Source organism: Ambystoma mexicanum, chromosome 11 (assembly GCF_040938575.1).
Source record: "Ambystoma mexicanum isolate Mex_15411 chromosome 11, UKY_AmexF1_1, whole genome shotgun sequence".
Taxonomy (NCBI): domain Eukaryota; kingdom Metazoa; phylum Chordata; class Amphibia; order Caudata; family Ambystomatidae; genus Ambystoma; species Ambystoma mexicanum.
The window spans coordinates 944,914,003-944,927,271 of record NC_090934.1 but is presented as its reverse complement, the minus strand read 5'-3'; the positions used below and the strand labels follow the sequence as shown (position 1 = coordinate 944,927,271).

General features: G+C 46.4%; 1 protein-coding gene across 1 annotated transcript in view; it reads left to right on the top strand.

The window, feature by feature from the left end:
* The window catches only part of LOC138503957 (intestinal mucin-like protein), a 507,729-nt gene that overhangs the window by 6,594 nt on the left and 487,866 nt on the right, over window positions 1-13,269 (top strand). The gene's annotated exons all lie outside the window — the stretch shown is intronic.

Below are 13,269 nucleotides of genomic sequence, written 5' to 3'. Positions count from 1 at the left end.
AAAGCAGTTCCAGAGTTTGAAAGCAAATAAGGAATAAGAGCAAAAGATGGATTGCAATCAATGATGGGCTAATACAACTAAAATAAATTGAGAATGAGCTGAAGGAATGAGAAAGCAACTAGACAATCACAAGGAAGGAAATATAACGAAGAGCTAGACCATGAACACATTTATAAACTATACACAAATAAAGACACTGGAGTCATCAGGATAAAGGCAGCTAAAGAAGCAAAGGGGTCAGATAAATAAAACAAATGAGTGGCCCCCTCTAGAGTTTTACGGGAGGGCTTTGAGGACCTGGCGCTCCATGACGTTTGGTGGGTCAAAAAGGAGAAATCGCAGGGGTTAACTTGCTTTTTTCATGTCTATGAAACCCTCTCTAGAATAGATTACGTCTGGGTCTCGACTAGTGTGGTGGGGCTGGTGGACGATTTAGAACTGGGAGCAATAGCTATTTCACATCATACGCTAGTGATAGAGTACCATCCGGGGATAGGGGCCATGCAGAGGGCTATGGTCGTGGACTTTCCCCCAGGAAGTAATGCATGACGTAGTAATGATTGAGGAGCTCGATAAAATATATGACAATCGAGTGCCGGACAAGACATATCGACGGCCGAGTCGAGGTCCACTACGCCCCCTGTCAAGAATCTTCCGAAGCAGCAAAGCTGGATGGAATATCTATCAGATGAGGAATCTGTGGGAGAGGAATCCATAGAAAGAACATTATGGTAAGTAAATTCTCCTTCTAGTTTCTTCAGAGTGCAGTATTGTTCTCAGCTGGCCTTTAGGTTCTATAAGGGTATCACCCCCAGTGTGATCATAAATAACCTTCCTCTCTGAGGAAAACATTTTTTTTCCTCTGGTCTCATTCTTGTCATGTGGATTCTTGGAGTGGCATCCCCTTTTTCTCCCAGGGGTCTTGTTAGAGAGAGGTTCCCATAGGATTTCATACACTAAATTACCCACCAACTCTTGAGGAAAAATTTAAGAGAGCACATTTCAGTTTGTTTCCACAGGAAAGGAGGAGTAGTATCTTTGATTCTCTTTCTCTATGGGGCATTTTATTTATTTGTTTGCTTGATAGGCACTTATACAGGAAATTAATTCTGTTTCAAAGCGCCTACAGGGCAGAAAGGAGGCAACATGGGATTGCAATACGATTAATACAAAAAATACAGGGGGCGACTGAAGGCCGAACCTACTATGCCTTGTGAGTATTCAGAACGTGCAAGTGAAGCAAGGAAGCGGGCAGTGGGGTAGGTTCTGGGGTGTGCTCGAGGGTGAGCCGCAGATGAAGTGCAGGGTATGGTAAGTGCTATGCGGCCAGGAGCCGCATTGGGTGGAAAGTATGATTCTCCAGTGTGGAGGGTGTGCCGAGGCAAGTGCTGAAGGTAGACAGAAGCTGGGAAGATTGGGTGTGAATGATCACTGGCCCCCGAGGATGCATAAGGGTCTAAGACACCAATCACAGCAACTGTGAAATTAGCAGAGGAGGGAAGATGGGAAGGAGGAGGAAAAGAGGAGAGCCTTGAGGTGCTTTTGGAACTTAAAAAGGTCCTGCTCAAGACGCGGATGGAACGGGAGTCTGTTCCAAAGAAGGGATCCTGCTGAGGAAAGCGAACAACCCCCTGCTCTCTGTTTAGCAAAAATGCTTTACATACAGAGAATTGGTGCCAGAGGAGCATAGAGGTCTAGAACGAGAGTATTTATTAAGAGAGAGTTGCAGATAGTGTGGTCCCTGGCCCCAGACAGCATTGTGGAGGATGCAGAGGGATTTGAATTTGGTCTGTTCAGCAACCAGGAGCCAGTGCAGACTTTTAAGGGCAGGAGAGATGCGGTCCCTGAGCTTAAGGCCAAGGATAAGTCTTGCTGCTCCATTCTGATTAGCTGAAGGCGTTGCAGAGTGGAAGAAGGTTGTTTCAGGAGGAGGTTGTTGCAATAGTCAAGCCTAGAGAGAACCAGGTCTCTGGAAACATTGAGCTTCTGGGGGAAAGTGAGAACTGGGACAATTCCTTTGAAAAGGAACAGTTGAAAGTGGGACTTCTTGGCGCTATCCTTTGGTGAGGGAGGAAGGATAGAGAGGAGTTGCAGATGACTTCAAGGTTTCTGCCTTCAGAAGAGGGAGCAGGGGAGAGCCCAAGGTGAGAGGCCAGCGAGAATGGAAGAAAGAGGGAGCAGGGGTCCCAATCGGAAAGATCTCCGTTTTAGTGGCATAACATAGATGGCAAGTTGGGTGGAGAAGATTATCTGTAATTCCAAAGAGACTATTGACTTGTCCCTCCCCTGTATCATATAATCTCGGGGACAAAAAAGGTGGTAAATGTTCCCCTCCACAGTCTTCCTTACGGGGAGAATGGCATGTGAGGTCAAAAGATCGAAGTTAAGTGGTTGTGGGGTTCATAATCTGTTAACCAACTCTGAACTTGTGGTCTTGTCCCAATGGAATGGGATTGATCAGTCTCTGTCTCTTGGGTGAATGGCCCACTGGTGGAAAAGATGATGCTAGTCCACTCTTTCCTAGATGCAATAACCATGGGCCTAGAGTTTACATTGTTGAGCTTACTATTCATCTGGGATCCCCAGTTTGTGTCAACTGGGCCCGGTCCCTCTGACACCATATGTGAGGAACCAGGAATGAGACTCAGACACCATAAACCTTTATTGAAACAAAAAGGGGTTGGAAAATGCCTCACTATCTCTATTCTAGGAGGTTTTTCCCTACCTCCACCAAAACAAATGGGTCTATCCTTTGTCAAGAGGTCCTACAAAATATGTCCTGTGTCCGTAATCCTATTTTTGCCCTTGCACTCTAAAACTGATTCTAATGTGTAAAGGGTATTGTCTTTGACTCTTGAAAAGTGCTCAAATGTTCAAATCCAACCAAAAGATTCAACTTCAACAAAAAGGTTCTATTTGATTTATTATTTTATTTTGTTTATTTATACCGCGCTATAGCCCGCAGGCATCAGTGCGCAACACTTACAACATTAAAAAGAAAACTTTAAGATTTAGTAACCAGTTTATTCAAACAGGGTTGTTTTCAGGTCTTTTCTGAAGACAGCATAATTTGCCTCTGTTCGCATTGATATGGGGAGTTTATTCCAGTTTTTTTGCGGCGTAAAAGGGAAAAGATCTGCCTGATCGTCTAGCTCTTTTGACATGTGGCATGGTCAGGAGATGTGTGGCGCTCGAGCGCAGAGTCCTGCTTGGTGATTATTTTCTTACAGTTTTCGTCAGATATTGCTGTGCCTCTCCATGCATACATTAGTGGGTAAGTGTCAGCGTCTTAAATTGAATTCTCTTTTCAATAGGTAACCAATGAAGCTCCCTATGATACTGTGAAATGTGATCCCCTCTAGTTGCGTTGTAGATTATTCTGATGGCATCGTTCTGAATTATTTGCAACTTTTGGATGTTTCCTTTCCCTGCACTAGCCAATAGAGCGTTGCAGTAGTCCAGCCGGGGCATAATTATGTCTCGCAGTTTTTGCAAGATACTAGAGGATTAATCTGTCTTAGAATTCGAAGATGGTAGTGCACGTTTTTTGTCACTTATTTGACATGAGCGTCCACATTTAAGAAGGCTTCAAATATTGTGCTCACAGTTTTTACCTTTTCGACCACTTTTATGACGCAAGAGTCAATCGTAAAGCTTGTGTAGGATGGATCAAGTCTCTCTGTACCCTGGGTGGAGCCAAAGACCATAAACTCAGTCTTAGAACTATTAAGACACATCCAGTTTTCCGTCATCCACTCTGGATGATCGAGTAGATGTGATTGAGTGTTATAGTGTCCTTTGTATAATCCCCGCAAAGATCCATGACCAGTTGGAAATCGTCGGCGTAGTTTGGAAACCCCTCCTTTCCAATTTATCACACAAGAGTCTTATATAGATATTAAATAAAATGGGAGAAATACAGCTTCCTTTGGTATGCCATATTTGATAGCCAAAGGGTCTTAACATACAGTGCCCTAGCATATCTTAGATGTTCTTTCACCTAAAAAGGAGCCAATCCATTCCACGTTGTGTTTTGAGCAGTTGCCAATGTTTGCTAGTGTTTCCAATATTCTGGGATGAACGAGAAGATCAAACGCCAATGAAAGATCCAATAAAATGAGAAGGCCCGTTTTGCCCTCATCCATGCGTTTTAGCATTTGTGTTTGCAGATCTAATAGTGCACTTTCGATTCCATAATTTCGATGGAAACCAGATTGTTTATGGTGAAGCACTGAGGCAGATTCAAAGTGGGTCTGCAATTGGTTAGTAGCCACTTTATCCAGTATCTTTAGGAGGAAAGGAGTGTTTGTTATTGGGTGTAGGGTAGAAGGGTCCTTATCACTAAGCCCTGGTTTTTTAACAATAGGGGTAACTGCCACTTCCTTGATGGCAGTTGGTAGACTTTTATGCAAGAAAGCAGCATTTATAAAGCATGTAAAAAATGGTGCAAAGATGTTATTATGCTTAAGTATGATCTTAGAAGGAAGGGTGTCCCTGATACAAGTGGTGGCTCTATTATTTGCAAGCATAAGCAATGTGTCTGCTTTGGTTATTGCTTGGAATCTGAACTTTGGCGTGGTGCTACATTTCTCTTTATGAATTTCTCTCTCTTGTTTTAAAAATGTCTTTGTGGCCCCTTGCGAGTCATGAATATTTTCTCGAGCTAGAAGGACTTTATTTTGGAATGCCTTTTGTACATTCTCGCAGTCTTCCTTATTAGGGTTGATATCTTGAGTAGGAGCACCAGGTTTCTCCCAAGATCTATATAGTTCGTAGAGCTTTTTGGCGCAGTGTCCTGCTTGTTCGATTTGTGCATCACAATATGTACCTTTTTCCTCGAGTATCTTTTTCTTGTAGTCTCTTTCTATGATTTTCCATTTGTCTTTAATGTCAATGGAAGGGTCTTTGGCCCATACTCGCTCTGATTTTCTTTTTTTCTGTTTAAGAGATTATAAACCTTGCGTAAACCATTTTTGATGGTCCGGACGGTCCCTAATGGTCTTTGTTTTGAATGGTGCAAAGTCTTCTATCAGTCTAAGAAGAGCATGTTCATAGTTCTCAGGGACAATAATTCCCTTCGCCAGATTTCTCTTCTTCTTTAACATACAACTCAGAATCCAAAAGTCATGACTCTTCCTAGGTATTCTTTTTACCATCAATATGGATTTCAAAGGTATGGCTCTTCCTTAAGACACTCACCATTCACAAATTCAACGGTAGCTATCCTCCTTGAATTTCTTACCAGTTATACACACACTTGCATGGGCCTGGTATACTCCCCTGCCAGGGCTTCATGCAATCTTTCCAAAACCCTTCTCTTTACCTTATATGCCTTCCTGCCAGGCCTTTTACACATTTATGTACAGATTTTTATCTTCACCTGGTGTGCTCTCCTGCCAGGACCTTCACACATTTACCTGTAAGCATTTACCTTCACCTGGTATACTCCTGCCATGACTTTCATGCATTTACTTGTAAGCATTTACCTTCACCTGGTATACTCTCCTGCCAGGACTTACTTACATGTATTGGTAAGCTTTTATCTTTTCATTTTGTCCATTAAATGACTTTGGACCAGTTCAGGCAGATCTTTCCTGTTTTAACTGTAGTCACCTCAACAATGGTTCTCTCTCTCATATAAGGTTTTAGCCTTGTTTCCCAGTTCATTCTCATTTACTCAGGTTTCTCTTCCTTTCTTAAATTGTGGGCTCAGCAACCCCACCCATCTGTGTTACAGCTTGCAGGTATCTCGTCCTTCTCATTACTTTCGGTTCGCTCTCTCAAGCAGCGCACACTTTCAGGCAACCCGGTAACACTGTTGACTTCCCTGGGCCTACCGGGTGCTGTTAGTGTTTCCCCTGCTTCTCTGCTCTCTATCCTCTCTGGCTACTGGCTCGGTGTGCATCTTGTCAACTGTTGTGCCTTTGCCGACTCAGTGCACGGTTTCCACTGCCTTTCGTTCATGGGCAATGAGCCGTCTGGCTTCTCGCTTCCTGCACTGCTGTTTGGCTGTGCTCCGACACTGTCTGCTGCAGCGTTCACTCTGCTGCTATGCCAATTGCATTCCCCACAGGACGCAGTGTTCTGCAGGCTCTGCAGCTCTCCTGACTCCCTCTCTCTGTCAGCTGTAGCCATAGTAGATTTAAACCTCTCACTTTCAGCTGCCATGAGGGAGCCTCCAGATCCTCTCTCTTGCACACTGCTGGTGCCCAGGGGATCACCCCCTCTTTGGGGGCCACAGCAGTTCCCAGGGAAAAGACTAGACTGCTGACAGTGGTTATCATTAGGAGTGATCATCATTCCTCAATACTTCTCGCTCGTCACAGAACTGATCTTATAATTCCCTTGTGAGTCATTGGGGATCTTTCTCCTCACAGACACTCCTATTCAATGGATTTCTTTTCTCCTGCAGATTCCTCATCTGATAGATATTCTCATCCAGCTTTGCTGATCTGAAACCTTTTGACTGGCAGGCATAGTGGACCTCGACTCAGCCATTGATCATTGATCCATCTTGCTCGGTGCTCGGTCGTCGGCTCTGGATGTGACGTCAGACATCATATATATACCATGTTGCTACGCCCCATACCTCAGTTCCTATTTTCTGTGCCCCTGCAGGCTGCTTCAGGAACACGACATTGAGTCTTTGATTCAGCGTTTTTGGCTAAATTGGTCCACTTTTCTTCATAAAACCTTGACCGCGATGTCCTCTCCCCGAATTTCAGGCTTTAAAAGGTGCACTGACTGCCCTTCCAAAATGTCGGTGACCGACCCGCACAACATTTGTCTCTGGTGTCTGGGTATGAATCACGACACAGAGGGATGTGCGTCTTGCTCCAAAATTTATTAGTGAGTGGGCCGCCAAACTTGCTTTGGGCCGACCGTCCATGAAATATCCGGCGCGGTTGCTCGACAGAACAGCCTACTTCCGAAAAAGATAAGGAAAAGCATTGATGAAAGGCCAAAAAGCAGTCACACCCGAGGAGCCTCTCTTCCTTGTCTCCATCGCATAAGAAAATTAGGTGCCATCGACAGCTCGTCGTTGGAAAAAGGTAAGCCCTTGGCTGCGCTGACCACTCAAGAGGAGGGGGATTGCTTAAAAAAAAAAAATGTTCGACATGTTTAAGACTCAGACTGCTATAGGTGTGATTACCTGCCCCCATCCCCCAAACAGCAAGCCTCAGGGGCAAAAGCAGCACTTGGTACTCCCGACCCCACACATGCCAAACCGTCGATGCCATCAGCGTCAGAGAAGCCTTTGGATTCGACACTGAAAAAGGTGCTTAAGCCATCAACGGCCGAGTCATTCTTGAGAGTGTCGACAGGCTGGCGTGCCCAACGTCACAGTAGTACCCAAGCCTCGACTGGCGCTGACAACACTTGGTACTCACGATCCTATCAGCAATGGATCTTTCATCCCACTCTCCAGGTCTGGATTCTTCAATTTTCGATGCCGACCATGGTGATGACCAGGGGGACATCGATCCCATGTACACAGGGTCAGGAGATGTCGATTTTTTCTGATGACCAAGGAGACCTGTTGGCATTAGTCCAAGGATTACACAATGCCAATGGCCTGGACACATTTCCAGATGTGACATTTCAGCAGGGTCAGCCCTACACCCACACCCATGCTAAGTTTAGGGCCCTAGTAGAAAGGGTAGTAGACACCCTAAGTTTGAGGTCCTCCTAAGCACCTGTTCAGGGCTACGAGTTGACGGACATCTTAGATGAAGGTTCTGTGACTGAGCATAAAATGCTACGTAATTCGGCAATTGCAGATCCCCTAGCCTTTTTGTGGCAACATCTCTGCTCCATCCCCCCGGTCAACTGTAACTTTACGGGGAAGTGTAGGCTGGCAATAGGATATCCATCTTTCCTGGCTTCTCACCCTTCTCCAGAAGGGCTTGCTGTACAGGCAGCCACAATCACCACCAGACCTGTGGCATCCCCTTCGAATCTGCCTCCGGACAGAGAGGGTAAAAGGTTGGACGCAATGGCCAAGAAGGTCTTTACGTCTGTCAGCATGGCGTTAAAAGCCACCAATGTCCCCTGTGAATTAGCAAAATATTCCTTTGGTTAATGGAAAGCCGTGGAGCAGACAGCACAGTGCATACCGAGGGTAAACTGCGGGATGGGTTTACACGGCTGGTGGAAGATGGGAAGGAGGTAGCCAAGCAGTCGTTGCAGACGGGCCTGGAAATGGTCAACTGTGTTGGCTGTTCAATGGGGTCAGCGCTAGTATTGAGAAGGCAAGCCTATCACAAAACCTCTGGCTTCTCCCCACAAGTCCAGAATAGGCTACTGGACATGCCTGTTTCGATTTGGCCAGAAGGCTGTTGACTCGCTGGAAAGGTTTAAAGAGTCTAAATTAGCCACAGAATTGCTGGGCCTTGCTGTGCAGCCGGCCAAACCTGCCTTCAACTGTGCCTCCAGGGGCAGAAGCTATAGGCGCTCTGTGCCTTACGGCAGGGAAGCGCAGCTCTCACAGGCCAGGCAGGGACAGAAGGGTATCTCGCATCCCGGAAGGCGCAGGGGGGCTTCCAGAGGCCAGCAAACAGTGGCAGCAGCAGGGGCAGCACCACCCTCTAAGCCATTTTGATTTCTCCTCCCATGACTTACCGGTTGGTGGATGGTTGGCAGAACATTGGCCTCAGTGGCAGGACATTACCTCCGATGCCTGGGCCCTGCAGCTCTTTAGGTGGGGTTATAGTCTCCCCTTCTCAAGAAAACCAAGGGACAGACCCCCGCTGCCTCCAATCCAACCGAGACAGGAACGCCAGGAAGAACTGTGAGCCCTCTTGTTGAAGGATGCCGTGGAAGAAGTACCTCCCTATCAGAGAGGGTCGGGTTGGTACTCCCAGTATTCCCAGTATTTCCTGGTACCCAGGATTGAATCCAGAAATCTGAGTTAGCCATGCATTGTATCTAAGCACAAAACAGTTTGATAGTCTTTGTAATTGAGTATAATTATTTTCAGTATACCACAATCATTTATTATTATTTAAGGTAAAATGTACCCCCTACTGTATATTATCGGGCTATCATAGGGCTAGATTGAGATACTTTATAATGTAGCAAAACTCAGGAGTGATATGCAATATATCATTTTCTTCTGATGCTTGTGAATCTGCTTGGAATCGCATGCTGTGCGTATAGTATGAAATCTAGTGGTAATCACTGAGTAATGCATCTTTTTTTTGTAGATTGAAAAGGAACGTCAACATGGGTGTGATTTTAAGACTATCCCTAACGTGAGGTGAAGTGTACCCAAGATTCTTCACACGTAGAGGTCCCCCAGATTGTTTTTTTCCACCTTTCTGGTCGGTCATTTTATGCGCACAACTTATTGTTGTTACCGCTTCTTTGATGCACCCATCAACGGATTTGTTCGACGACTGATCGACAAACCTTGTTTTTGCTGTTTTCTGCAGACTGTTGCTGCCTGTTAAAATCGATTTCTGAAATCTGCTCCGGTGAACAGATGTTCAGGAGGCCATCCTTGTTTAATGAAACTGGGAACACTTCTGCGAAGTTAGCCTGGACAATTCAAGGTAGCTCGGAGAGCAGTCAAGGCTAAGTCTCAGGAGTACTGGGGGTGACCTGAGGTCTTGGATGAGCACACACAGTAGGACACAAGAATTACTCCTAGACAGTACTATATGAAAAAATATATTATTTATTAGGGCTTTGACAAACACAGGTGAATAATGATGAACACACTAATACTACTACTTAAACACACACTATATAAAACATGTACAATCACTTTTCGGTCAATGCAGTAAAGTGCATATTCCCGTCAAACCTGTAAGGTGGGAAAGCACCCAAACTTTAACACAGTGGCCAACTCCAGAAATGGGTATCCCCTAACTTTTGAAGTCCATTCCTACGAAGATTGGAGCCTTGTGCTCAATGTTATCTTTGTGTGTGCAAGCGCTTGCCGATGCGTAAAACTCACAAGGGACAAATGCAAATGGGAAGGAAAAGTTAGACAAGGACATTGGAGTGTGAGAAATGTAGTTCCAAGAGTCAGAGGTGGGTCTGCTACAGATAACAAAGCAAGAGGCACCCAAGTTAAGACAAGTACCACAAGGGATACTTCATGCGTAAAAAGGTATTGGATGAACTATGGGCCACCAGTAAGTGGTAGGATTACTCACCACCCTTAGCTCACTCCAGGTTCAAACTTGGCAGGTTTGAAGAAGGTCGCCTGGACTACGAAATCCTCTCATTGGTTATGCTTTAAAGTGAACAGGGTGTGGATGTGGGTCTGATTTACATCAGGAACTGTACCTTTCGTCTCTAATGCCGGACAAAGAAAACACCAATGCAGCTGGTCTCAGGACACTTGAAGAAATGCGGGAAAGTGGGCAGCAGCGACCGCCACTGTTACACATTGACGCCGGAGCATCCAAGTCTCATGGACTGACTCACCCTTCTCTCTCATGGCCCAAAGCAGTAGGGAACAACGAGATTTGTCAAGAAGGTGCCTTACAGTGCGAACTAGGGTTCTCTGAAAGTGTGAGCCAAAGCACGATTTAGCAACGCTCCAGCACGGGTGCCAAGGGACAAGCTGGTCAGTCCACTGTAGGGGTCAGGGACACTTCAGAGAAAGTTTGTTTGCAGGGCACCAAGGAGATGTGGAGAGTGATTGGTCCGACCACTCAAAAGGGTCTTCGGAGATCGATCGCAAAGCTGGGCTCTACCGGGACAACAGTGGGCTCAGGGTGCCAAACCTTTGCTCCGTGGTTCCGGACAGTTCTTGGATCTGCTTCGCTGCTCTTGATACTTAGCTCTGTGTAGAGGTTGATTCAGACCTCAGGGTGATCTGCGGGTCTGCACTCAGAGCCCCTTCTCATATCCTAACGTCCAGTGAGTGCTTGCACCCCAGCTGGCCAATAAGGAGATCTGCCCCACTCATGCACACTAGCAGTGCTCCAATGAGGGACCACTACACCTCTCATGTTCTCGTGCACACCAGACATCCTTGCACCAGGAGTGTGGATTGGGACTAGGCAGTCCCAGCCCACTTCCTGGGTACCCACACACGTGACATGCATTAGCCAGTGAAAAGCGCTGGCTTTCGCGGTTGAATGCATTCCCAAATAAGGACTCCCTGGGTTACAAAGAGCAAGGGGAAGGCCAAAGGACAAAATGGAGAAAGGAGAAGACAAAAGACCTTGTGGCACGACCATGACAAACACTAGCCGCAGTCATGAGCCAAGCGCATTAAGCGCGGTATGGCTCGGTAAAAGTTAATAAAAATACACAAAAAACTTCTGCTGCTACCAGTCTACTCCTAGGCACATTGTCCAGTTACCAAAACATCCTTAAGGGTTGTCTAGGGCCTGGAAACGGAAGGTTCCCAGTGCACGGTACAGTAATGTACTGTGCGCACTGAATTACAGTTGCCAAACGTGGCAATAAAGTCATAAGACTAAGGGAAAAAATGTTTCCCAGTACAGACTGTCAGAAGGACAGGTTTGATTCCCCCAGAACGATGAGTGAAAGCCCAGTGGAGTGCAGCTGAAGGCTGCGCTTCACTGGCAGAACATCAGGTCAGGAGGTTGTAAGAAAAGCAAATTTGGAGGTAAAACAGCAGTAAGTGAAATGTTACCTAACACTGCCTCCAGCGCCTCGAAGGCTGTTGTCGGCCTTGGCCTTCAGGCTTTGACCTTACAGTAGGGAGGGAGAGTGGGGACCCGCTTCTCTGTACATTTCTCTCTGAGAATGCCTTTTCTTTCCCTTTCCTCCTCCTCTTCCTTTTCTCGTCTGGCTGCTTTTCCACACTACTATGGAGATAACTCTTTTTAAGTTTTACCCTTCCTGCAACAGGAGTTTTCAGTGGAATTATAATCACAAGCAGTGTAACCATTGTCTACCTCGTGACCACGGCCTGTAAACTCTTTAGGACTAAGACGCTTAAGGACAGGTGCACCATGCGGTGGGCGGCCTACGCAATGCAGCCAAGCAGCCACAGCTCTGTTTGAGCGCCAGAAGACATTCTTCTGGAGCCTGATGTCTCCCGTGTGCCCCTCTCTGGTCCCGCTAAGCATGCCGTCAGCAGTGCAATGGCAAAATCACACCCTGGTGACAAGGGCACACATTCTGTTTCTAAACCCAAACACACACCCCCTCGGCCTTCTTCGATGGAGTCCTTGATAAAGCCATAGGCACCCGTAGGCCCATCGAATGTTTTGGCGGGGCCTACTGTGCCAGCAGGTTCAGGGCCCGTTGTGCCCCCGCCATCGCTGCCGGCACAAGGTACCAAGACTTCTTTCTCAAAGGGTGCCACCCCTAAAACTTTGATGCATTTTTGGGAATGTCGAAAAACATGTCAAAATGTGCTTCCCTGACTAAAACTCAGGGAAAAACATGCTCAGGCCCCTCCTCATGGTGCTGGGCCCTCAAAGATCTCTTCTTTCCTACAGGGTTCTCCCCAGCCCCCTTCCCTTGTCACAAGCCCTACAAAGGGACCCTGTTCCATCTGACCTGCTTTTCTCTCTTCCAGAAGATTCATCTTCTTCTGTCTTGGGAAAGATTTGAAGCCTGTATGAACAAAATGTCAGAAGTTATTGATTTTCAGGGAAATTTGCTGACATCCTTAAGAGGACATATCCACCTGATGAATGTCCTAGGCCCTTGAAATCTCCTTGGCTTCACTCCCCAGAGGTCCATTCTTCTCCTAAACAATGGTTACCTGATCCTTCTGAGGACTTCTTTCAGGACGATCAATATGACCAGGACAATGATATCGACTATGTCCCAGATCAGGATGATGGCTCCCAGGACCCTGTTTCTTATGATCCAGATGCCTGGACCCCCGCATATGACCAGGGAAATTGGCCTACTGCTCCTGCTCACTAAGCATAGCCGGACAATAATTTTTTTTAGACACTCCTCCTGTATCTCAACCCAGGGAGACTTTCCATATTGATGATCAGATGTGCTTTAACCTCTCCTTAGAAACGCAGCGGACCATTCTAAAATTGTCATGCAGGAATTGGTGCCTGATTCAGACTTTGTTGAGGATATCCTCAAAGAAAAGGTTCCTGTCAGCCAAGCCATTCCCCTTCTTGCTCATGCCCTCCCTTACCTGGGCAGTCAATCCACGGGTCAAGAAGATGTTTCGCCCCGTACCTTGGAATCCACTCCACATCAGGGGGCGTTCAGTCCCAGGCTCCCTCGTTTTTACTATGACTAAGAAACAGGCATGGGTTCCGCTGTCTTCCTCCAAATCTCTCCCTGACAAGGACTGCAGGATAT